This window comes from Rhinoderma darwinii, chromosome 2 (genome assembly GCF_050947455.1).
Source record: "Rhinoderma darwinii isolate aRhiDar2 chromosome 2, aRhiDar2.hap1, whole genome shotgun sequence".
NCBI classification, from domain to species: Eukaryota; Metazoa; Chordata; class Amphibia; order Anura; family Rhinodermatidae; genus Rhinoderma; species Rhinoderma darwinii.
Window position 1 is genome coordinate 380,998,561 of NC_134688.1, and position 27,739 is coordinate 381,026,299.

Below are 27,739 nucleotides of genomic sequence, written 5' to 3' on the forward strand. Positions count from 1 at the left end.
CGAATTGACATTCGTTTTCGTGAGAGACAACAAGAATCTGCTCGGGGCCATCGGACATCACGGTTGGCACCAACCTTCCAACGGCCTCTTCTTGCCTCATCTTCCTCTTGGTCGGATGAACCTATGCAGGTGGAGGGAACAAGACTCACGCCTGAGGAGCACCAGAATAGACGCAAGTTGAACTTATGTTTATACCGTGGTGGAAAAACACACTTCCTCAAGAACTGTCCAGTAAGGCCGGAAAACTACAACACCTAGGGCAAGTAGGAGAGGCTACCCTAGGTGGAGTATCACCCTCTCAAGAGATGACCATACAAGCTAAACTGTCCTTTGCAGGAACCACTTTCTGCATCCAAGCCTTTCTAGATTCTGGATCCGCTGGGAATTTACTGTGCCAGTCCCTGGTTAATCGCTACAAAATCCTAGTTCAAGAACTAACCCAACCTTTGTCCATTGCTTCTGTGGATGGGAGGTTTCTAAAGGAGACTATCTTATCACCGAGCCCATTTTCATGTTAACAGGGGCGCTGCACAGGGAACGTATCTCCTTCTATGTTTTAAAGAACTCTCTGAACCCTTTGCTACTGGGTCTACCGTGGTTGCAGAAGCACTCTCCTGTTATTGACTGGACTGGAGGTCAAATTACCCGCTGGAGTGACTTCTGTCACCAACATTGTCTACAATCAATTCGCCCACCCATGCCTCAGTCTACAGAACCTAACTCAGCAGGACTTCCTACTCCATATAAAAGCTTCTCTGATGTTTTCTGCAAACAACAAGCTGAATCGCTGCCACCTCACAGGCCATACGACTGTGCCATAGACCTGGTCCCCAATGCCACGCCTCCCATAGGTAGAGTCTACCCTTTGTCTTTGCCCGAGATGGAGGCCATGTCTCGGTATATCCAAGAGAATCTGGAGAGAGGATTCATCCGTAAGTCCTCCTCTCCTGCTGGCGCAGGGTTTTTCCTGGTAGCCTTCCATGTCCCAAGATACTAAAGACTTTGTTTCAGTCTGCTCCACCTGCTCTCAGAATAAAGTCTCCCATTTAAGACCTGCCGGTCTTTTAAATCCTCTACCCGGGCCTGACTCTCCTTGGTCGCACATTGCCATGGACTTCATTACCGTTCTGCCAAGTTCTGCTGGGTGTACAGTGATCTGGGTAGTCGTGGATCACTTTTCCAAAATGGCGCATTTTGTACCCCTTCTCGGCCTTCCTTCGTCTTCCCGACTGGCTACACTGTTTATCAAGCACATCTTTCGCCTTCATGGTCTTCCCAAACATATTGTCTCTGACAGAGGAGTACAGTTCACATCCAAGTTCTGGAGAGCCTTGTGCAAACTGCTGGAGGTTAAACTTGACTTCTCTTCCGCTTACCATCCTCAATCCAATGGTCAAGTAGAGCGGATTAATCAAATACTTGAAAATTTCCTCCGAAATTTTGTGTCTCCACGACAAGACAACTGGGCAAGTCTTCTTCCATGGGCCGAATTTGCCTACAACAACCATACGGGGGATTCTACCCGCTCTTCTCCTTTCTTCTTGGTGTATGGCCAGCACCCAGGAATTCCTCTACAAGTCTCTGTGCCTTCTGAGATTCCAGCGGCTAACATGGTCCACCGTGACTTTGAACGTATATGGCAGGAGGCCAAGGACTCCATCCATAAAGCCGTAGCCAGGTTCAAAATTAACGCGGATAAAAAACGCAGGATTCCGCCGCAGCTCTTTCATGGGGATAAAGTCTGGCTGTCCACGCGTTACATGCATCTGAAGACCCCTTGTTACAAGCTGGCTCCTCGTTTTCTGGGTCCTTATGAAATAACGGAACAAATCAATCCAGTAACTTTCAGACTTCGCCTTCCCCAATCTCTGAAAATCTCTAATTCCTTCCACATTTCTCTGCTAAAGCCTACTATATTCAACAGATTTTCCCAAAAAATTCCTGCCCATCCTGCTCCTGCAGCTGATGCCGAGTTTGAGATCAAAGTGATCAAAAGAACACGGGGGAGATTGTGGTACCTGGTGGACTGGAAAGATTATGGTCCTGAGGAGAGATCATGGGAGCCCGTGGAGAATGTCAACGCCCCAGATCTCATCAAGGACTTTGAACGCAGGTTCAAAAAAGAGCCAAAAAAGAGGGGGCGTAAAGGGGGGTACTGTAATGGCTGCCACGCCATTCACTGCCTCTTCCACGGTCTCTGCTCTGGTTCCTGCACCCTCCATTTCCTCATGCTGGTCCCGAGCTCCACTTACCCGATCCGGACGCTCTGAAGGCTCTGGGCGTCGTCAGGTAACTACATCTCCCACTTCCCTCCACGGTTGTCATCCACTATGTGTGGCTGCAGTCACAAGAGGGCGCGTGGTGACTCTTTCCTTCTTAAAGGGCCAGTGCATGCCAAAATTCCTAGACTTCCTATTTAAGGATCCTCCTTCCTCGCAATCCTTGCTTGTTCAACCAAGTTCCCCGTGAGTTTCCCTGTACCCTGGTTCCCTGTTTTCTTGCCTTCGTCTGGATTTCCCGTTTTTGACCTCTGCCTGAACTTGACTATCCTTGCCTGCCACCTGCCTTGACCTATTGCTATCAATACCCGTAACCAGTGGCGGATTAAGAAGACCATGGGCCCTGGGCTGTTACCCAAACTTGGGCCCCCCTTCACCACCGCCACCCTGCCGCGCCGTAACTATTGCTAACACTACCTTTTTGCACAAGCATTAACAAATGGGTGTTACGATTCCCCTTGACAGAAAAGCAAATTGTGACCCTGGGTAGTCAGCAGGTACAATATATATAATCAAAAGAAGGAATGCCTGCAGGCAAACAGAACCCTTTTCCTGACTACCCAATTTAGGAATAGAAAATAAATTATAAACACTTTTACATTTTTATTAAGCTACGTATAGCAAGAAAACAGACCACATATATGGTTTAAAATTATCACTGCCTAATGCCGATGTGAAGTGGATTCAAAAGCTGGCAGAGCACAGCATGATGTACACGGCTAAAGGTAAATGCAGACTGACATCAACAGGACAGTCACAGAGCAATGCTAAATGGTCCCAGGCTATGCCCGGATTCTCAAAGCAGTGTGATCGGCTACAGCAGGAATTAAAAACAACTATTAGATCCCCCCCGACATGTTTCGCTACCTAGTAGCGTCCTCAGGGGTACACGGGGCTAATGGCGGCGCGACGAAAAATCACTCCTCTTAAGGAGGTATAGAGTGACGTACATGAGAGGTAGGCGTGAGGTCAGACCGCCAATAGAGCGGAGCAACACACAGCAAGCGCCGGACAGAAAGAAACAGCCAATAAATGGCAACGTATCAAGCAGCCAGTAACAGACACCCAGCCGCGCAGGCGCCCAGTGAAGACTGCAGAGACAATGCAGAGTACGGGCGCCTGCGCAGCAGGGCAAATAAAGAACTTAGAGCAATGCCGAGTGACAGATCGGCGCAAGCGCCGTAGAAGTCACTTCGGACATAGTGCAGAAGCCAGAGGACCCAACACTGAAAGGAGGTCTGACCTCACGCCTACCTCTCATGTACGTCACTCTATACCTCCTTAAGAGGAGTGATTTTTCGTCGCGCCGCCATTAGCCCCGTGTACCCCTGAGGACGCTACTAGGTAGCGAAACATGTCGGGGGGGATCTAATAGTTGTTTTTAATTCCTGCTGTAGCCGATCACACTGCTTTGAGAATCCGGGCATAGCCTGGGACCATTTAGCATTGCTCTGTGACTGTCCTGTTGATGTCAGTCAGCATTTACCTTTAGCCGTGTACATCATGCTGTGCTCTGCCAGCTTTTGAATCCACTTCACATCGGCATTAGGCAGTGATAATTTTAAACCATATATGTGGTCTGTTTTCTTGCTATACGTAGCTTAATAAAAATGTAAAAGTGTTTATAATTTATTTTCTATTCCTAAATTGGGTAGTCAGGAAAAGGGTTCTGTTTGCCTGCAGGCATTCCTTCTTTTGTTTACGATTCCCCTTGTCCCTACATACTGACAGTATCACACTGTGCAGGGACACATCCTCCTGACAAGGGGATTGGTAACACCAATTTTTCTATCAGTCCTGGACTGCACAAAGACGTTATGTGGAATACAAGGATTTCCTATAATAAACATGTCAGGAGAGGGGACAGATTATCTACAAATCCAGTGACTCACAGGTGACAACGTCTCAGATGCTTGTAGTTTTTTTTCCTCTTTTCTTCTCCATCCGGTCCAGAGCTCATGACGACTTCTCCTGGCCATGACCCATTTCTGCAGCCCTTAAATATAATATCACCATGCACTGCGCCCCTGAATATAATTGTGTCACACACTGTAAAGTAAAGCACCACATACACAGTGCCCCCTGTAGATAGCGCCAACCCCCCCATGTAGACAGCGACACACACACCCCCTGTAGATAGCGCCACACACACCCCCCTGTAGATAGTGCCACACACACACACACACACACACCTGTAGAGAGCGCCACAAACACAACACCCTGTAGAGAGCATCACACAGCCCCTATAGATAGCATCACACAGCCCCCTATAGATAGAGCCACACAGCCCCCTATAGATAGAGCCACACAGCCCCCTATAGATAGAGCCACACAGCCCCCTATAGATAGAGCCACACAGCCCCCTATAGATAGAGCCACACAGCACTCCCTTCCCTATAAATAGTGCCACACAGCGCTCCCTTCCTTATAAATAGTGCCACACAGCGCTCCCCCCCCTTGTATATAGTGCTACACAGCGTCGCTACAGTGCAGCCCTGGGATGTCATTTTATCCAATATGACTGCTGCAGTCTGTGATTGGCTGCAGCGGTCACATGGGGTGAAACGTCATCCCAGGAGGCCGGCCCAGACCAAGAAACAGAATTCTGGGCAAGTATAAGATTTTTATTTTTTCTAAATTGCGTTTTTACATAACATCCGTTATTTGTTGCGGGTTTTACCTCCCCATTGAATTAAATGCGGAAAATCCGAAACAAATGAGCAGCGTTTACGCAAATACAATTGACATGCTGCGGAATGATAAACCGCACCACAGGTCAATTTCTGAGCTTTTTTTCCCCACTTAACATTTACGCAGCGTGTGGATGAGATTTGTTCACATCTAATCTACTCTGCTGCTACTGTATTAGGGCTTGTCCACACTTAACGTAATTGCTGCCTATTTTCCGCCCGGAAAATACGCAGAATACAGTAGTGGCAAAGTGAGTGAGAGTTACCAAATCTCATCCAGACGCTGCGTAAAATTTCCAACCAGACATTTTGTCCTGCGGTGCGTATTTCTCGTACTGCAGCATGTCAATTCCTGCTGCGGAAAGTGACTGAATTGCTGCAAAATACGCAACATTTTCTGCAGCAAAAATGCAGAAAATGGTGCTTTTTTTCTGCAGCGAAATTTCAGCTAGTTTCTGCGGAATTGCTGCAGAAATATATATATATATATATATATATATATACATACACACTATATGTATATATATATATATATATATATATATATACAGTGAAGAAAATAAGTATTTGATCCCTTGCTGATTTTGTAAGTTTGCCCACTGTCAAAGACATGAACAGTCTAGAAATTTTAGGCTAGGTTAATTTTACCAGTGAGAGATAGATTATATATAAAAAAAAACAAAAACAATCACATTGTCAAAATTATATATATTTATTTGCATTGTGCACAGAGAAATAAGTATTTGATCCCTTTGGCAAACAAGACTTAATACTTGGTGGCAAAACCCTTGTTGGCAAGCACAGCAGTCAGACATTTTTAGTAGTTGATGATGAGGTTTGCACACATGTTAGATGGAATTTTGGCCCACTCCTCTTTGCAGATCATCTGTAAATCATTAAGATTTCGAGGCTGTCGCTTGGCAACTCGAATCTTCAGCTCCCTCCATAAGTTTTCGATGGGATTAAGGTCTGGAGACAGCTAGGCCACTCCATGACCTTAATGTGCTTCTTTTTGAGCCACTCCTTTGTTGCCTTGGCTGTATGTTTCTGGTAATTGTCATGCTGGAAGACCCAGCCACGAGCCATTTTTAATGTCCTGGTGGAGGGAAGGAGGTTGTCACTCAGGATTTGACGGTACATGGCTCCATCCATTCTCCCATTGATGCGGTGAAGTAGTCCTGTGCCCTTAGCAGAGAAACACCCCTAAAACATAATGTTTCCACCTCCATGCTTGACAGTGGGGATGGTGTTCTTTGGGTCATAGGCAGCATTTCTCTTCCTCCAAAAACGGCGAGTTGAGTTAATGCCAAAGAGCTCAATTTTAGTCTCATCTGACCACAGCACCTTCTCCCAATCACTCTCAAAATCATCCAGATGTTCATTTGCAAACTTCAGACGGGCCTGTACATGTGCCTTCTTGAGCAGGGGGACCTTGCGGACACTGCAGGATTTTAATCCATTACGGCGTAATGTGTTACCAATGGTTTTCTTGGTGACTGTGGTCCCAGCTGCCTTGAGATCGTTAACAAGTTCCCCCCTGTGTAGTTTTCGGCTGAGCTCTCACCTTCCTCGGGATCAAGGATACCCCACGAGGTGAGATTTTGCATGGAGCCCCAGATCGATGTCGATTGACAGTCATTTTGTATGTCTTCCATTTTCTTACTATTGCACCAACAGTTGTCTCCTTCTCACCCAGCGTCTTACTTATGATTTTGTAGCCCATTCCAGCCTTGTGCAGGTCTATGATTTTGTCCCTGACATCCTTAGAAAGCTCTTTGGTCTTGCCCATGTTGTAGAGGTTAGAGTCAGACTGATTAATTGAGTCTGTGGACAGGAGTCTTTTATACAGGTGACCATTTAAGACAGCTGTCTTTAATGCAGGCACCAAGTTGATTTGGAGCGTGTAACTGGTCTGGAGGAGGCTGAACTCTTAATGGTTGGTAGGGGGATCAAATACTTATTTCTCTGTGCACAATGCAAATAAATATATATAATTTTGACAATGTGATTTTCTTTTTTTTTTTATATATAATCTATCTCTCACTGGTAAAATTAACCTAGCCTAAAAATTCTAGACTGTTCATGACTTTGACAGTGGGCAAACTTACAAAATCAGCAAGGGATCAAATACTTATTTCCTCCACTGTATATATATATATATATATATATATATATATATATATATATATATATATATATGCGCACACTATATACATACATACATACACACACATGTACACATCAGAGACACATGAGTATGCACATTATACACATATAAAGTACACATTGTAAACACATTATACACATATAAAGTACACATTGTAAACACATTATACACATATAAAGTACACATTGTAAACACACATGAATATGCACATTATACACATATAAAGTACACATTGTAAACACACATGCACTTACCTTTTATGTAGGATATTTGTGAAGGGCGTTCAGCAGGTTGATGTGGTTGGAGCCTTCACTGCAGCTCTTCTCCTGCTCACAGCATGACACAGAGCCCGCCGACAGTCTCCCCTCCCCCATGTCCTGACTGCTAGTAGCAGGAGGAGAGGTGTGTAGAGCAGGGAAGGGGGGATGGAGGGGGAGCTTCTAAAGCAGCAGAGGGAGAGATCGCAGCACAGACCACAGCTGCTAAGTAGGAGCGAAGCTCACCTCGCCTCATGACAGGTGCGGTCCTGGCACCGGGGCTCCCTCCGGTGCTAGCGACGCCACCGGGCATGAGGGGGTTCGGGTGGCCATGGGCCCCCTGGGAGCCTTGGGCCCCGGGCGGTCGCCCGAACCGCCCTAATGATGATCTGCCACTGCCCGTAACGACGTCTGCTGCCTGTCCTGACTTATGGCCTATACATCCGACTGCCTCTAAACCTGCTGTGCCAAGCATTGCCCTGGGTTACTAGCACCGTCTTCCGGACGACAAAGAGGATCCACAAATGAACCAGTTGAGAACCGTGATAGGTCATTTTCGGTTCATGTTTTGTTTCCTTTCCCCTGAAGCCCCCTCATAATCAACTGGATATATAGAGGGACAATGGTTTCAAGAAAGATTCCCTGGCAAGAATGGTTGGTCTATTTTTTACCCCCCCCCCTCCTTTCCTAATTTACACATTTACCCGTTAGGTGTGGCCCTCACCTTCATTAGGAGTTTTAGATTGATTCACTACCTTTGGTTTATCAGTAAACTACAGCAATTCCAAGGAGGATGCATCTGTGTCGTATGTTGCATTAGACGAGGCTGTTGCTTTGCTTCGGCAGCCAGGCACGGACCATTGATGCCGAAGTCGGATGTTTCATCCGTATTTAGTTTGCTTTGCATGCACCCTGACTGTTATCACTTGTAGGGATGTCAGGTAAATGGTGAGTACTACTTTGATACTTGTTTGAGTTCTTTAGCCCTTTTTTGGATAGCGGCCAGTGCCAATTTTAGTTGGACACCTTTCACTTCTTTATGGAGTGTTTTTGTGTTCCGCTTTCTGAAGAAAAAACTGACGACCCTTCCACCACACTGTACTTTCTTGGCATTGGTTTTCCGCCAGCCTGCAAAGAAGTTGGACCGTCTTCAGCTCTTGGTGGAAGGGATTTTTTCAGTGCGTAAGGTTACCCTCCGGCAGATGCAGTCTCTTCTTGGTCAGATGGTTTTTGTGTGTTGCTTGATGCCCATGGGCCGGGTTTACTCATGGCATTTGCAGGCCAATCGAGGTGCAAATGTAACAGAATTTAGGATTAGGTTAACTATGCCCCTGAAGGCTGACTTGAGCGCTTGGAGATATTTGTTTCAGCTACTACAACGGCCAGAAATGTTTGCAAGCTAAGTTAGCAAGTTACATCATCTGGTGCCTCTGTGTTTGGATTATAATTTTTTGTTTTGGGTGCAACATATCCCAGGGGCAGTTAATAAAGTTGCTGATTCTTTGTCTCATTTCTGTTGGCAGGAGATCCAGGAGCTTTAGCCGCAGGCATCTCCGATCGGCAGTCTGTGCCCTCCTTTCCTCTGGTAAGCTCGAAACGAGAGTGTTTTTTTAACCCACTTTGCTGGTTACCAGATTCCAATTGGCAATGTTGAGAGTGCCAGGTAAGGACTTTCGAACTCATTCTTTTCAGACTGGGGCCGCTACTAAGGCTGCCAGGGCGGGTTTATCCAAATATGATGTGCAGTGTATTGGCAGGTGGAGATCTTACTTTTATTTAAGATATTTCTATCCTGAGTTGTTACTTGCCTTCTTTTATTTTACAGACGTTCAACACCCCTCCATTTGGTTGATAGGCCACTCCTACATTTTTTGGACCTGTCAGAGAGCGGAGTGTAGACCGGGTGGCCAGAGTCTAGGATTCCAGAATGTAAAGGGCCACTAGAGAAACATCAGGGGTCTGCGCTAGTCTCAGGTCTTGCCCGAAGCTATTACATCAAAAGGGTTTCCATGAGAACACATTCCTCATTTCTTATTGGAGCTCATGTTAGTGTGGTCTGAGGTTATCCCCAGGGTAGTATGGAATGGTGCCAGGAACTTTATGGTAGTTGAAAAGGCCAGGCGCACTGTAAATGCCAGGTTGTCCCTTTTTGTTTGTGGACGGACGGGCGTAGTCATCTGCCATAACACACTGCAGGGAGATAACAGCCTGATGGAGTACACCTAAATGAAATAGGCCTTGACATATTCCTGTCTTTAGAATGAGATGGAGCAAGCCCTATGTCTATAGAATGCGGTCTGTGCCTGGTATAGGTTTATACGGGCCCCTCCATGGCGGCCAGTCGTAATGGCAGCGGGAGATGTGAAGGAGGACTTGCCCACTGGCAGTCCAGTGGCTGGCATATGGTTTAAGTCTTGTTATCTGGTTTATTTATCATGTTTGACTAATGGTTTAAAAAAAATAAAAATAAATCATGGATAAAGCTGTGGCCGACCTACACCCACTAACAAATGATATTTTATTGTTATTTTTGTTAAAGAATTGGAGGTGTATTATCCCAAAATATATTTTGCTGTTCTCCCGACAATCTGTCTCCTTTCCTGGTCGCTGCCTGATGCTGTCAGCTGCTGTAGAGTTGTTCCTTATTAGCCAGTTTGACAAGTAACCAGAGAGAATAGGCTGAAGGCTGTCAGCCACAATCTGCAGAGAACAGCATGGGACATTCCTAGTATTGTGTGTATTTTACTGAAATTTACACTGGAGTAAATAAAAAGATTTTTGTAAGTATTTAAATTTAAAGGATTTTTATAGGTATTACTTTCTGTATTTTCAGTAGGTTGTGGAGGGTGCAAACAGCACAAGTAATAAAGTAACAGTCCTGGTTCGGTACACAGATAAACAGCAATAAGTAGCTGCGTTGGGCAGACAGGAACTAGACCACAAGCAGGTAGCTCAATATTTCGACAAGGAGATACTGCATGGTGCAGGCTTTTATTGGAGCCACAATGGTGAGACCAATCAAGGCAAGGAATCCAGAGAGGTAAGAAATCCAGAGAGTCAGGAAACAAGAGTAGCTAGACATTAAATCCAGCACTGGAGCTCTCCACAACACCAATGGCTCAACGAGAAGAGCTAGTGCCCGGAACACAGGAGTCTCCGGATTAGAATCCTGACAGTATGTGCATTATGAAAAATGCTAGTTATAGCTTTATGGTTAGTCTAATGGTTAGCAAACGTGGCAACCTATGAAAAATTTAAGACCATTACACTTTACCCCAAAAATAAATCCAAGAAAATCTAAACAAAGATCACTGTTATCAGAAAATCCCTGGCGGTAGTCATCTTTGTTTAGATTTTTCTTCTAATAGCAACTAATCAGATTTCAGTTCTCTTTTCTCCGATATCTTTTGCAATATACAGGAAAACGCAGTCTGATTGGTAGAAATTTGTCCACTTTTCCCTTGAACTACTTTTTGAAATCTGCCCATTTGTGTCTATATAGGCACATTAACCCATGTATATTTTGCTAAATTTCACCCCCCCCCCCCCTCATTCTGGAGATAACTGGTGTCCTGACTGATATGTCATAATAGTCTTTTGCTGGGGAAAAAACGTAGAAGAAAAAAAAAACTTTCTAAGGCCCCATGCACACGAACATAAAAACGCTCGTAATTACGGGCCGTAATTACTGCCCGTAATTACGGGCCCATAGACTTCTATTGGCCACGGGTACCTTCCCGTTTGTTTACGGGAAGGTGCCCGCGCCGTTGAAAAATATGGAACAGGTCCTATTTCAGGCCGTAATAACGGCACGGGCAGGCCCATAGAAGTCTATGGGGCTCCCGTAATTACGGGTGGCTACGTGTGTGCACCCGTAATTACGGGAGCGTTGCTAGGCGACGTCAGGGGATAGTCACTGTCCAGGGTGCTGAAAAAGTTAACTGATTGGTAGTAACTCTTTCAGCACCCAGGACAGTGACTACCGCTGGAGTTAATAGTATTAAAAGTTAACTTACCCAGAACTCCCTGCTTCTTCCTCCATTCCGGCCTCCCGGGATGACGTTTCATCCCATGTGACCGCTGCAGCCAATCATAGGCTGCAGCGGTCACATGGACTGCCGCGTCATCCAGGGAGGTCGGACTGGATGTCAAAAGAGGGACGGGTCACCAAGACAACGGCCAGGGTACGTATGAACTTTTTTTTACTTTCAATCGCTGCGGAAACTCTGCCCGAAAGGGCTGTCCCTTCTCTCTATCCAACACTCATAGAGAGAAGGGGCTGCCGATTAGTGCAGAGAAAACAGGTCCCTAAATACGGGTGGAATACTGGTGACAACGGACCCGTGTTTACGGGTTCGGGTCCGTAAATACTGGTGGAATACGGGTCGAATACGTGTGACAAACGACCCGTATTTACGCCAGTATTTTCCAGAGGAAAAAAATACGTTTGTGTGCATGGGGCCTAAGAGCTGCAATTTGTCACAGCAATGTAAAATTATTTCCTGGGGATGCAATGTGCAATGTCATGAAACAATGCTGTAATACTCAAAATGTATCACTTGCATATGCATAGATATATACAAAATCTTTTAACTGTTCTAATTTCATGAGTACCAATGTTCTACCTCTATATCAATAGAGGACAGCCATCAGAAAATTGTAGGACCCATGTCTCCCAGCTTTTTTTCACCCTAGAGTGTGCGTGTTATATAAAAATTTGATTGTGAACTGCACCGAGGACAGGGAGTGATATAAGTAAGAAAGGTTAATGCTTTACCTCTCTCTACTAGCAGAGTTGTGTGTGTAACTCAGCCCCATACTGTATTTCACAGTAGTGCAGTGCGTTTTTTTTAAATCCGCAACATGACAATTTATGCTTTGGAATTGCTGCTTTCTGTTGTGGGTTTTCCACATTGAATACAATAGGGAGGTAAAACCTGCAACAAATAGTAAATGTTAAGATTGAGAGCTGCAACTACACCGCAAAAAAAAAAAAAAAAAAAAAAGCTTATACTTACCCACATTTCTCTATATTTCTCCATCCAGGCCGGCCTTCTGGAATGACGTTTCACCCCATGTGACCGCTAAAGCCAATGACAGGCTGCAGAGACACATGTCGCCATTACTATGGAGACCGGGGTAAGTACAGGGTTTTTTTAATTTTTTTATTGTTTAAACCGCTGTTTTCTACAGCGGACATTCCGCAAAAAATACTCCACTACAATTTGATGCGGTTTTTCATCCTGAATTACCTGCGCGTTCCAGGGCGGATACACTGTGTACTTTTACGCAGCGCATCCGCTGAGTGTGGACATGTCCAAAGAGTGAAACAAACATCAATAATTGAACTGTATATTAATGTGTCTCTACATATTTAATGCGTCTTCTGAACATGACCGGAATAACAACTTTACATGCTCAAGACCCTGACATTCTATTTCAATTTGTGGCTTTTCATAAAAACTAAGAATCTCCACAGATTTCATGTTTATTGCCAGTCACCCGGTGTTTAGAGTGATATTTTATTGATGATTTTTGCTGTCTAGCTGGAGATATTACTTGCAGGTTAAAGACCTATTTGCACAAGGCAAACAGGCAGATCAAACACTTCTATTCATTATGGCAAAGGCGGAGGAGCTGGGGAAGATCCAAGTATTAATTGAAAAAGAACACAAACACTAAATAAACATCCACCCTCAAACATGTCTTCATGATGCTTTGTAAATCTGTTTTTCAATGTTTATAATGAAATTTACAAGGCTCAATTGCAGAGACACAAGACTTGTGTTAAAGAGGCTCTGTCACCAGATTTTGCAACCCCTATCTCCTATTGCAGCAGATCGGCGCTGCAATGTAGATAAGAGTAACGTTTTTTTGTTTTTTTTAAACGAGCATTTTTGGCCAAGTTATGACCATTTTTATATTTATGTAAATGAGGCTTTCTAAAGTACAACTGGGCGTGTTTAAAGTAAAAGTACAACTGGGCGTGTATTATGTGCGTACATCTGGGCGTTTTTACTTTTTTTACTAGCTGGGCGTTGTGAATAGAAGTGTCATCCACTTCTCTTCACAACACCCAGCTTCTGGCAGTGCACAGACACACAGCGTGTTCTCGAGAGATCACGCTGTGACGTCACTCACTTCCCGCCCCAGGTCCTGCATCGTGTCGGACGAGCGAGGACACATCGGCACCAGAGGCTACATTTGATTCTGCAGCAGCATCGGCATTTGCAGGTAAGTCGATGTAGCTACTTACCTGCAAACGCTGATGCTGCTGCAGAATCAACTGTAGCCTCTGGTGCCGATGTGTCCTCGCTCGTCCGACACGATGCAGGACCTGGGGCAGGAAGTGAGTGACGTCACAGCGTGATCTCTCGAGAACACGCTGTGTCTGTGCACTGCCAGAAGCTGGGCGTTGTGTAGAGAAGTGGATGATACTTCTATTCACAACGCCCAGCTAGTAAAACAAGTAAAAACGCCCAGATGTACATACACAATACACGCCCAGTTGTACTTTAACTTTAACCCCTTCCCTCTTTAGCCACTTTTGACCTTCCTGACAGAGCCTCATTTTTCAAATCTGACATGTGTCACTTTATGTGGTAATAACTCCGGAATGCTTTCACCTATCCAAGCGATTCTGAGATTGTTTTCTCGTGACACATTGGACTTTATGTTACTGGCAAAATTTGCTCGATATGTTCAGTATTTAATTGTGAAAAACACCAAAATTTAGCGAAAAATTGCAAAAATTAGCATTTTTCTCAATTTAAATGTATCTGCTTGTAAGACAGGCAGTTATAATACACAAAATTGTTGCTAATTAACATCCCCCATATGTCTACTTTAGATTGGCATCGTTTTTTGAACATCCTTTTATTTTTCTATGACCTCACAAGGCTTAGAACTTTAGCAGCAATTTCTCACATTTTCAAGAAAATTTCAAAAGGCTATTTTTACAGGGGCCAGTTCAGTTGTGAAGTGGTTTTGAGGGCCTTATATATTAGAAACCCCAAAAAAGTCACCCCATTTTAAAAACTTCACCCCTCAAAGTATTCAAAACAGCATTTAGAAAATGTCTTAACCCTTTAAACATTTCACAGGAATTAAAGCAAAGTAGAGGTGAAATTTACAAATTTCATATTTTTCTGCAGAAATACATTTTTAATACAATTTTTTTTATAACACAGAAGGTTTTACCAGAGAAATGCAACTCAATATTTGTTGCCCAGTTTTTGCAGTTTTAGGAAATATCCCACATGTGGCCGTAGCGTGCTACTGGACTGAAACACCGGCCTCAGAAGCAAAGGAGCACCTAGTGGATTTTGGGGCCTTATTTTTGTTAGAATATATTTTAGGCACCATGTCAGGTTTGAAGGGCTCTTGCGGTGCCAAAACAGTCAAAATCCCCCAAAAGTGACCCCATCTGGGAAACTAGACACCTCAAGGAAATTATCTAGGGGTGTAGTGAGCATTTTCACCGCACAGGTTTTTTACAGAAATTATTGGAAGTAGGCCGTGAAAATTAAAATCAACATTTCTTCAAAGAAAATGTAGGTTTAGCGATTTTTTTTCTCATTTCCACAAGGACTAAAGGAGAAAAAGCACCGCAAAATTTGTAAAGCAATTTCTCCCGAGTAAAACAATACCTCACATGTGGTAATAAACGGTTGTTTGGAGACACGGCGTGGCTGAGAAGGGAAAGAGCGCCATTTGGCTTTTGGAGTTCACATTTAGCAGGAATGATTTGCGGAGGCCATGTCACATTTACAAAGCCCCTGAGGGGACAAAACAGTGAAAACCCCAAACAAGTGACCCCATTTTGGAAACTATACCCCTTGAGGAAATTATCTAGGGGTATAGTGAGCATTTTGACCCCACAGGTTTTTTGCAGAAATTTTTGCAAGTAGGCTGTGAAAATGAAAATCTACATTTTTTCAAATAAAATGTAGGTTTAGCTAATTTTTTTTCATTTCCACAAGGACTAAAGGAGAAAAATCACCATAAAATTTGTAAAGAAATTTCTCCCGAGTAAAACAGTACCCCACATGTGGTAATAAACGGCTGTTTGGACACACGGCGAGGCTGAGAAGGGAAAGAGCGCCATTTGGCTTTTGGAACTCAAATTTAGCAGGAATGGTTTGCGGAGGCCATGTTACATTTACAAAGCCCCTGAGGGGACAAAACAGTGGAAACCCCCCACAAGTGACCCCATTTTGGAAACAACACCCATTGAGGAAATTATCTAGGGGTATAGTGAGCGATTTGACACCACAGTTTTTTTGCAGAAATTATTGGAAGTAGGCCCTGAAAATAATAATCTACATTTTTTCAAAGAAAATGTAGGTTTAGCTAATTTTTTCTCATTTCCAGAAGGACTAAAGGAGAAAAAGCACCACAAAATTTGTAAAGCAATTTCTCCCGAGTAAAACAACACCCCACATGTGGTAATAAACGGCTGTTTGGACACACGGCAGGGCTTAGAAGGGAAAGAGCACTATTTGACTTTTTGAGATCACATTTAGCAGGAATGATTTGCGGAGGCCAGGTCACATTTGCAAAGCCCCTGAGGGGACAAAACAATGAAAACGCCCAAAAAGGGACTCCATTTAGGAAACTACACCTCTTGAAGAATGCATCTAGGGGTGTAGTGAGCATTTTGACCCCACAGATGTTTCATAGAATTTATTAGAATTAGGCAGTGAAAATAAAAACAGTCCTTTTTCTTCAATAAGACGTAGCTTTAGCGCAAATTTTTTCATTTTCTCAACAAATAAAGGAAAAAAAGAACCCAACATTTGTAAAGCTATTTCTCCCGAGTACGGCAATACCCCATATGTGGTCATAAACTGCTGTTTGGGCAAACGGCAGGGCTCAGAAGGGAAGGACCGCCATTTGGAGTGCAGATGTTGCTGGATTGGTTTCTGGGCACCTGTGGGCCCAAAACAGTGGAAACCCCCCAGAAGTGACCCCATTTTGTAAACTACACCCCTCAATGCATTTACCAAGGGGTGTAGTAAGCATTTTAACCCTGCAGGTGTTTTGTAGAAATTAGTGTGCGCTCAATGTTGCAGAGTGAAAATGGGATTTTTTTCCATAGATATGCCAATATGTGGTGCCCGGCTTGTGCCACCATAACAAGACAGCTCTCTAATTATTATGCGGTGTTTCCCGGTTTTAGAAACACCCTACATGTGGCCCTAATCTTTTGTCTGGACATATGACAGGGCTCAGAAGTGAAGAGTACCATGCGGAGTGGAGGCCTAATTTGGCGATTTACAAAGTATTGGTTCACAACTGCAGAGGCTCAGATGTGAAATAATAAAAAGAAACCCCTGATAAGTGACCCCATTATGGAACTGCACCCCTCAAGGCATTTATTAAGGGGTGTAGTGAGCATTTTCACCCCACAGGTCTTTTCCATAAATGAATGCGCTGCGGATGGTGCAAATTAAAAATTTATATTTTTCCCTAGATATGCCATTCAGTGGCAAATATGTCATGCCCAGCTTATGACGCTGGAGACACACACCACAAAAATTGTTAAAAGGGTTCTCACGGGTATGACGGTGCCATATATGTTGAAGGAAACTGCTGTTTGGGCACGCTGTAGGGTTCAGGGCCGAGGGAGCACCATTTGGCTTTTGGAGAGCGGATTTTGCTTGGTACTATATTTGTTTGAGTATTGCTGGTGTTTTATAATGTGGGGGTACATGTAAGCGGGGCGGAGTATATAAGGGGCATAGTCAGGTGGTATAAAAAAATAAAAATAATCCATAGATGTGTGTTACGCTGTGAAGCAATCCTTTCTGCACAGGCCGGTGTCGCACTGATAAATGGTGTCATTTCTTATCCCCCTTTTGGTCCACACTCCGCGCCTTTGTAGTTTGGGGAATTTTGCTGGGAAAGTATTATCCTGGTATAATACGGGCACCGTCGCTTCCATCGGATATGATTGGGCCCTCCCTTCCTGGTTCCCTAATTTTAGGTCCTTGATAAATCGCCTCTTGAAACAGAAGAAATGTTCTCCTCGGGCACAACTGCATATTTTTTTATTTCCTGACTTATTGGAGCCATAACTAATTTTATTTTTCATAGACGTAGCGGTATGAGGGCTGGTTTGTTGCGGGACGAGCTGTAGTTATTATTGGTACCATTTTGGGGTACATGTGACTTTTTGATCACCTTTTATCCTATTTTTTGGGATGCCAGGTAAACCAAAAAACGCAATTCTGGCACAGCTTTTTTTGGTTTTTTTTTATACAGAGTTCACCACGCATTATAAACTACATGTTACCTTTATTCTGCGGGTCAGTACGATTCCGGCGATACCTCATTTATAGAACTTTTTTATGTTTTACAACTTTTTGCACAATAAAATTACTTTTGTAAAAAGAATGTATTTTTTCTGTCGCCAAGTTGTGAGAACCATAACGTTTTAATTTTTTTGTCGACGGAGTTGTATGAGGGCTTGTTTTTTGCGGGACGAGCTATAGTTTTTATAGGTACCATTTTTGGATACGTGCGACTTTTTGATCACTTTTTATTGTAATATTTGTAGGGCAAAGTGACTAAAAAACAGAAACTCTGGTAACGTTTTTTACGGGGTTTTTTTACGCTGTTCACCGCGTGCAATAAATAATATAATATTTTGATACCTCCGGTCGTTACGGTCGTGGCGATACCAAATACATATGGTTTATTATTATTTTTCAATAATAAAGGACTTGATAAGAGTAAAAGGGGGATTGTGTGTTATTTGATTACTTGAAACTTTTATTGTTTTCAAACTTTTATTTTTTGCACTTTTTTTTACACTTTTTTATACTTTTTTTACACTTTTTCTCAAGTCCCACTAGGGGACTTGAAGGTCCAACGGTCAGATTTTTTTTTTTCTAATACATTGCACTACCTATGTAGTGCAATGTATTAGATCTGTCAGTCATTCACTGACAGCAAGCCGTTTAGGTTTCGCCTCCCGGCGGGGCCTAAATCGGCTTCCGTAATGGCAGAGCAGGAGACCATTGTGTCTCCTGTTGCCATAACAGCAGTCGCCAGTCCCGATTGCCTGTCAGGGCTGGCGATCTGCTTGTAACCGCTACGATGCAGCAATCGCTTTCGATTGCTGCATCGAAGGGGTTAATGGCAGGGATCGGAGCTAGCTCCGGTTCCTGCCGTTACAGGTGGATGTCAGCTGTACAGTACAGCTGACTTCCACCGCTGATGACGCCGGATCAGCTCCTGACCCGGCGCCATCTTGCCGGCAGCTACGGAAGCCGATCAGGCTCCGCCGCCGGGCGGATCTTGACCGGCTTCGGTGCTAGGCAGACCGGGAGGCCAGTATTAGGCCTCCGGTTGCCATTGCAGCCACCGGAACCCCGGCAATTTCATTACTGGGGTTCCGATGAGCTGCAAACACCTTAAGTGCAGCGATCGCGTTTGAGCGCTGCACTTAAGGGGTTAATGGCGGGGATCGAAGCTAATTTCGGTCCCCGCCGTTACAGTCGGATGTCAGCTGTAAGATACAGCTGAGATCCGGTGATGATGGGACCGGCTCAGCTTCTGAGCCGGTGCCAAACGTTTGACGTACATGTACGGCAAGATGCGGGAAGTCAGTACTTTCCATGACGTACATGTACGTCAAATGTCGGGAAGGGGTTAAACACGCCTAGTTGTACTTTAGAAAGCCTCATTTTCATAAATATAAAAATGGTCATAACTTGGCCAAAAATGCTCGTTTTTTAACCTCTTCCCTCGCTGCGCCGCAATAGTACGTCCTGCAGCGGGGTTAGTTCCCGCATCCAGACGTACTATTGCGGAGTAGTTCCCGGCGCACACTGTCCTAACGGACAGTGTCCGGGAACCGGGAGGTAAGCTGTCCCTGACAGCTGACACTCCAGCCTTGCCGGTCAGCGGACCATCGCCGCCGATTTCGGCAATTAACTCCATAAATGCGGCGACGGATTGCCGTCGCCGCATTTAAGGGGTTTGAAGCACATCGGCAGCCCCCACTAAGTTATCGTGGGGGCTACCGATGCTTGTCACGGCAATCGGAGGTCAGACAATGACCTCCGGGTTGCCATGTACGGAAGCCTCGGAGGAGCAGCCTCCACCGGTCCTCCGAGGCTTCCTGTCAGTGTGACTGTCACGTCACAATGACAGTTAGAGTACATTACACTACGTGTGTAGTGTAATGTACTCTAGCAGCGATCAAAGCTGCAAATCTAAGTGTCCCCTAGTGGGACAAGTGAAAAAAGTAAAAAAAAGAATAAAAATGTTTTAACAAAAGTGTAAAAATAAAAGTTATAAGTGATATAAACAAGCACTGCATTTTTTTCCTATAATAAGTCTTTCATTATAGGAAAAAAATGAACACGTTAAAAAAAGTACACATATTTGGTATCCCCGCGTTCGTAACGACCCCAACTATAAAACTATAATGTTATTTTTCCCGCACGATGAACACCCCAAAAAAAATCAATAAAAAACTACACCAGAATCGCTATTTTTTGGTCACCACCCCTCCCAAAATAGAGAATAAAAAGTGATCAAAAAGTCGCATGTACCCGAAAATAATACCGATAAAAACTACAACCCGTCCCGCAAAAAACAAGCCCTTACACAGCTTTTTTGACTGAAAAATAAAAAAGTTACGGCTCTCAGAATATGGTGACAGAAAAGAAATGATTTTATAAAAAAGTGATTTTATTGCGCAAACGCTGCAAAACTTAAAAAAACCTATATACATATGGTATCGCCGTAATCGTACCGACCCGCAGAATAAAATATAATGGTCATTTATCGTGCACGGTGAACGCCGCAAAAAATAAACTAAAAAACATTGTCAGAATTGCTTGTTTTTGGTCACCCGGCTTGCAAAAAAATGTAATAAAAAGTGATCAAAAAAATCGCATGTATCCCAAAATGGTACCAATGAAAAGTACAGATTGTCTCGCAACAAATAAGCCCTCACGCAGCTCCGGTGGTGAAAAAATAAAGACGTTCTGGCTCCCAGGAATATGGCGATGCAAAATGTGCAGTGTTTTCTAAAAGCGGGTAACATCCGACACCATTTATCAGTGCGACACCGGCCACACATCTATGAATTATTATTTCTTTACCGCATTTTTATACCCTCTTATTATGTCCTGATGTTCTCCGCACAGATTACATATGTCCCCACATTATAAACTGAAATACCAGCAAAACCCCAAACAGAAAAACTACCAAGCAAAATCTGCGCTCCAAAAGCAAAATGGCGTCCCTCCCTTCTGAGCCCTGCAGCGTGCCCAAACAGCTGTTTGCGTCCAAATATATGGCATCGCCATACCCGGGAGAACCCGCTTAAAGCTTTATGAGGTATTTGTCTTCAGGGGCACAAACTGGGCACGACACATTATGCACTAAAATGGCATATCAGTGGAAAATTGCAATATTCACACCATCCGCTGTGCATTAACCCCTTTGAGCACTATGACTTAATAGCACGTCATGGTGCGGGGGTTGATGTATGGAGCGGGCTCACGTGCTGAGCCCGCTCCATACGCTTCGGGTGTCGGCTGTGTATTACAGCTGACACCCGGGACTAACGGACAGGAACAGCGATCGCGCTGTTACAGGAGTCTGTAAAAATAACAATATACTGCAATACATTAGTATTGCAGCATATTGTACCCGTGGATCCAATGATCGCTGGTACAAGTCCCCTAAGGGGACTAAAAAAATGTGTAGAAGAATTAAAGTTATTAGTAGTGAGAAAGAAAAAAGTTTAGTTAAAAAAAAAAACCTTTTCCCATTTTTCTTCAAAAGTAATGTAAAAAAATAAACAGAATTGTTATCGCTACGTCTGTAAAAGGCCGAACTATTACAATATACCATTATTTAACTCGCACGGTGAACACCGTAAAAAACTTAAATAATTTAAACCACCAAAATCGCTGTAGTTTTCGTTTTTACCGCACGGCGAAAGCTTTAAAAACGAAAACCCCAAAAAATGGAATCAGATCTTCTTCCTATAGTCCTATATTTTCCTATTTTTTTTCAGTTTCCCAGTACTTTTTATGGTGTCTATAGAAACTACAATTCCTCCCGCAAGAAATAAGCCCTCACATCACTCTACTGACGAAAAAAGAAAAAAGTTATGGCTCTTGGAAGGTGGGTAGTGAAAAACGAAAATAAGAAAGCAAAAAATGGATCAGTCCTGAAAGGGTTAATTCATTTCTAATGAAAAAAATGTATGACCCCATGTGGTGTATTTCCGTACCCGGGAGAAATAGCTTTACAAAAATTGGTTGTTTATTTCTCCTTTATCCCTTGTGAAAATTAGAAAATTCAACATTTTAGTGGACAAAAATTGTGATATTAATTCTCTCCGCCTAATTCTAATAAATTCTGCAAAAGACCCGTGGAGTCTAAATGCTCACTATACCCCTAAAAAAATTCCTTGAGGGGTGTTTCCAAAATGGGGAAACTTGGGGGGCTTCCACTGTTTTGGTCCCTCCAGGGCGTTGCAAAGGCGGCATGGCACCGAAAAACAATCCAGCAAAATCCGTGCTCCAAAATCCAAATGGCGCTACTTCCCTTCTGAGCGCTGCCGTGGGTCCAATCAGCAGTTTATTACCACATATGGGGTATTGCCGTAATCAGGAGAAAATGCTTTACAAATGTTGTGGTTCTTTTTTCTTTTATTCCTTGTAAAAATTTAACATTTCTATGCTTTTTCAGAAAAAAAGTTGATTTTCATTTTCACTGCCTAATTCCACTAAATTCTGCAAAAAACCTGTGTGGTCAAAATGCTAACTATACCCCTAGATAAATTCCTTGAGAGGTGTAGTTTCCAAAATGGGGTCACTTTTGGGGGGTTTCCCCTGTTTTGGTCTCTCCAGGGCGTTGCAAACGCGACATGGAACCGAAAACCAATCCAGCAAAATCCGTGCTCCAAAATCCAAATGGCACTCCTTCCCTTCTGAGCCCTGCTGTGGGTCCAATCAGCAGTTTATTACCACATATGGGATATTGCCGTAATCGGGAGACATTGCTTTACATATGTTGGGGTGCATTTTCTATATTGTCTCTTGTAAATATTAAAAATTTCTATGTTTTTTCAGAAAAAAGTAGATTTTCATTTTTACAGACTAAGGCCTCATTTACACGAGCGTAATATACGCGCGTGCGACGCGCGTGCTTTTCACGCGTGTCGTACGCACCTATATTACTCTATGGGGCAGTGCAGACGATGCGTGAATTTTGCGCAGCGCAAGTGCGTTGCGTAAAACTCACGACATGTTCTAAAATTCTGAGTTTTTCGCGCATCACGCACCCATTGAAGTCAATGGGTGCGTGAAAACCACGAAGGTCGCACGGAAGCACTTCCGTGCGAACTGCGTGATTCGCGCAAGAGCTGTCAAACTGAATGTAAACAGAAAAGCACCACGTGCTTTTCTGTTTAAAAACATCCGAACGGAGTGTCTTACACATGAGCGAACCGACCTTTACCGGGTTCGGCCGAACTCATTTTGACCGAACCCGGCAGGAGACAGTCACTGTGCAGGGTGCTGAAAGAGTTAAACTGTTTCAGCACCCTGGACAGTGACTTCCGATTCCAATATACGTGAACGTGTAAAAAAAAAAAAAGTTCTGACTTACCGATAACTCCCGGCTTCTTCCTCCAGTCTGACCTCCCGGGATGACAATTCAGTCCAAGTGACAGCTGCAGCCAATCACAAGCCAAGCACAGGCTGCAGCGGTCACATGGACTGCCGCGTCATCCAGGGAGGTGGGGCCAGATGTCAAGAGAGGCGCGTCACCAAGGACGCGTCACCAAGGCAACGGCCGGGAAGTTCTCGGTAAGTACGAACCTCTTTTTTTTAAAACAGGTTACTCGATATGGTGATCTGAATGCACTGTCGAGGTTGCTGAAAGAGTTACTGCCGATCAGTTAACTCTTTCAGCACCATGGACAGTGACTGACGTCGACTAGCCTCATTTCTATGATGGCGGCTGCGCGAAAATCACGCAGCCGCGCATCATACACGGATGACACACGGAGCTGTCAAGTGCCTTTTGTGCACGCAAAACGCTGCGTTTTTTGCGCGCGCAAAACGCACACGCTCGTGTAAATGAGGCCTAATTCTGATAAATTTAGCGAAAAACCTGTGCGGTCAAAATGCTAACTATACACCTAGATAAATTCCTTGAGGGGTGTAGTTTCCAAAATGGGGTAACTTTTGGGGTGTTTCCACTGTTTTGGCACCACAAGACCGCTTAAAACCTGACAAGGTGCCTAAAATATATTCTAAAAAAAAAGGAGGCCCAAAATCTCTAGGTGCTCCTTTGCTTCTGAGGCTGGTGCTTCAGTCCATTATCACACTAAGGCCACATGTGGGATATTTCTAAAAACTGCAGAATCTGGGCAATAAAATATTGAGTTACATTTCTCGGGTAAAACCTTCTGTGTTACAAAAAAAAATGTATTAGAAATGAATTTCGGCAAAAAAAAATTAATTTGTAAATTTCACCTCTACTTTGCTTTAATTCCTGTGAAACGCCTAAAGGGTTAAAACACTTTGTGAATGCTGATTCGAATACCTTGAGGGGTGCAGTTTTCAAAATGGGGTGACTTCTGGCGATTTTCTAATATATAAGGCCCTCAAAGCCACCTCAGAACTGAACTGGTCCCTGAAAAAATAGCCTTTTGAAATTTTCTTGAAAATATGAGAAATTGCTGCTAAAGTTCTAAGCCTTGTAACGTCCTAGAAAAATAAAAGGATGTTCAAAAAACGATGCAAACATAAAGTAGACATATGGGAAATGTTAACTAGTAACTATTTTGTGTGGTTTTACTATCTGTTTTACAAGCAGATACGTTTAAATTTAGAAAAATGCTAATTTTTGCAATTTTTTTCTAAATTGTGGTGTTTTTCAGAAATAAATACCAAAATTATCGACAATTTTTTCACTAACATAAAGTACAACATGTCACGAGAAAACAATCTCAGAATCGCTTGGATAGGTAAAAGCATTCCAACGTTATTACCACATAAAGTAACACATGTCAGATTTGAAAAAATGGGCTGGGTCCTGAAGGCCAAAACAGGCTGGGTCTTGAAGGGGTTAAAAAAAAAACGTTACTCTTATCTACATTGCAGCGCCGATCTGCTGCAATAGGAGATAGGGGTTGCAAAATCTGGTGACAGAGCCTCTTTAAATGCACAATAAGGCCTAATTCACACGAACGTGTCCGTTTTGCGCGTGCAAAAAACGCTGCGTTTTTAGCGCGCAAAAGTTCAGTGTGGCATCTGTATATGGTGCATGGCTGCGTGATTTTCGCGCAGCCGGCATCATTGTGACACTCTGTTTTTAGGTTACGAAACAGTAAAGAAGGAGGGGCTTTTATGTTTCCCTTCACTTCTTTAACAGCTGTAGCGCGAATCACGCTCGTCACCCGGAAGTGCTTCCGTGTGCCGTGCGCGATTTGCACGCACCCATTGACTTCAATGGGTGCGTGCTGCGCGAAACACGGGCAAGTATAGGACATGTCGTGAGTTTTACGCAGCGGACATACGCTGCGTGAAAATCACGACCTGTCAGAACGGCCCCATTGACTTACATAAGTTCGTGCGACGCGCATGATTCCCACACGCGTAGCACGGATGTAATACACATTCGTGTAAATAAGGCCTAGGGCAGGGGCGTAGCTAAAGGCTCATGGGCCCCGATGCAAAAATTCTTACTGGGCCCCCCCCCCCCCCCCGCAAACTCCTCATGGCTGACGGTCCGCAGCTTTCAGCTGCATCGCTGGGTCTCCTAAGTGACACAACAATGCAGCACTAGCAGCCGCGGCATCACTAAGGCTGGGTTCACACACCCTATTTACGGACGTAATTCAGGCGTTTTAGCATTGAATTACGTCCGAAAATGCGGCTCAAAAGCGTTGGCAAACATCTGCCCATTCATTTGAATGGGTTTTACGATGTTCTGTGCCGACGGTCAAAGAAGTGCCTGTCACTTCTTCAGACGTAAATGGAGCCGTTTTCCATGGACTCCATAGAAAAACAGCTCCAATTACGTCCGTAATGGACGCAGCGAAAGACGCCTGCACATGCCATTACGTCTGAAATTACGGTGCTGTTTTCTCCTGAAAACAGCCCCGTAATTTCAGCCGTAACGGACGCTGCCGTGTGAACATACCCTCAGGGCTTAAAATGTCAGGGGAAATAGCCCCAATACATATGTGTCCGCCCAAAAAAAAAAGTGTGTATAGGAGACAGCATAGCATATCTATAGCACTACGACCCTATAAACTATGGATAGGATTAGATACAGTGGCTCAGCAGACAGTATTACACATGATAGGATTAGATACAGTGGCTCAGAAGGCAGTATCACACATGATAGGATTAGATACAGTGGCTGAGCAGACAGTATCACACATGATAGGATTAGATACAATGACTCAGCAGACAGTATCACACATGATAGGATTAGATACAGTGGCCCAGCAGACAGTATCACACATGATAGGATTAGATACAGTGGCTCAGCAGACAGTACCACACATGATAGGATTAGATACAGTGGCTCAGCAGACAGTATCACACATGATAGGATTAGATACAGTGGCTCAGAAGGCAGTATCACACATGATAGGATTAGATACAGTGGCCCAGCAGACAGTATCACACATAATAGGATTAGATACAGTGGCTCAGCAGACAGTACCACACATGATAGGATTAGATACAGTGGCTCAGCAGACAGTACCACACATGATAGGATTAGATACAGTGGCTCATAAGGCAGTATCACACATGATAGGATTAGATACAGTGGCTCATAAGGCAGTATCACACATGTTAGGATTAGATACAGTGGCTCAGCAGACAGTATCACACATGATAGGATTAGATACAGTGGCTCAGCAGACAGTACCACACATGATAGGATTAGATACAGTGGCTCAGCAGACAGTACCACACATGATAGGATTAGATACAGTGGCTCAGAAGGCAGTATCACACATGATAGGATTAGATACAGTGGCTCAGCAGACAGTATCACACATGATCGGATTAGATATAGGGCCCAGCAGACAGTATCACACAAGCTACGATTAGATACAGGGCCCAGCAGACAGTATTACACATGATTGGATTAGATACACAGCTCAGCAGACAGTATCACATATGATAGGATTAGATACAGGGCCCAGCTCGCTGACATTGCGTCTCCAGCGCTGGACCCAGGACAGGTAAGAATAATAATTTTGCTTCTTTATGTGTTACTGATTATTTTTGTGTGTTTGTGTTTTTTTACAGGTTCGGTTGTTGGACTTCGGATTCGAGGACTTCAATGACGGCGTTTTTTTTATTCTCAATAAAATGGTTAATGAGGGTTGCTTTTTTTTATTTCAATAAAATATTTTTTCTATGTGCTTGTATTTTTTTAAACTTTATTATCACCGCCTTAGTAATGGCCGCTGGCTGATTGACAACCTCCATTACTAAGGCGAGGCTTAATGTTAGCCGGTGCAGAGGCTACACTAACCCCCATTATTACCCCGGTACCCACCGCCACCAGGAGTACTGGGAAGAGCCGGGTACGAACCAGTACCCGACCATCTGTAGTGACGGGCAGGGACTGGGGCGGCCGCAGGCTGGTAGTATTAGGCTGGGGAAGGCCAAAAACAGTGGCCCTTCCCACCCTTGTAATGCTGCCTGCTGCTGCTGTGTTGTATCTGGCTGGTTATGAAAATTGGGGGGGACCCCACATCGTTCTTTCCAATAATAATTTTTTTTTTTTTTAAATGACGTGGGGTCCCCCCCATTTTTCATAACCAGCCAGATACAATAAAGCAGCAGCAGCCTAGCATCACCAGGGTAGGAAGGGCCACTGTTTTTGGCCTTTCCCCTCCTGATAATACCAGCCTGCGGCCACCCCAGTGCCCGACCATCCCTACAGATGAACCCAAAAGAAGAAATGATCGACTGGAGCACAACAGATTAATGGCAAAAATACAAAATTTTATTAACATGAAAAAATGACAAGGTTAAAACTGGAACAGGGAATGAGTCACACAATAAAAAGACATCAACAACAATCATGCACCGGATGTAGATGTGACATAGATCTATACAAGCTTGTTTATTTGTTAGTACAGCAAAAGAGAATAGTATATGTGCCTATGCGGACCTATAGCTGATAAAGCCTAATGGGTAATGGCAACGAAAAGGTCAACAAGGGATGAAATACATGTATGTACTGCCTGGGTCGCCTCTATGAGAGTATATGTGTGGCAATTGTTATATGCAGATATCTGGATACAATGATTGTCTATATATGTATGAT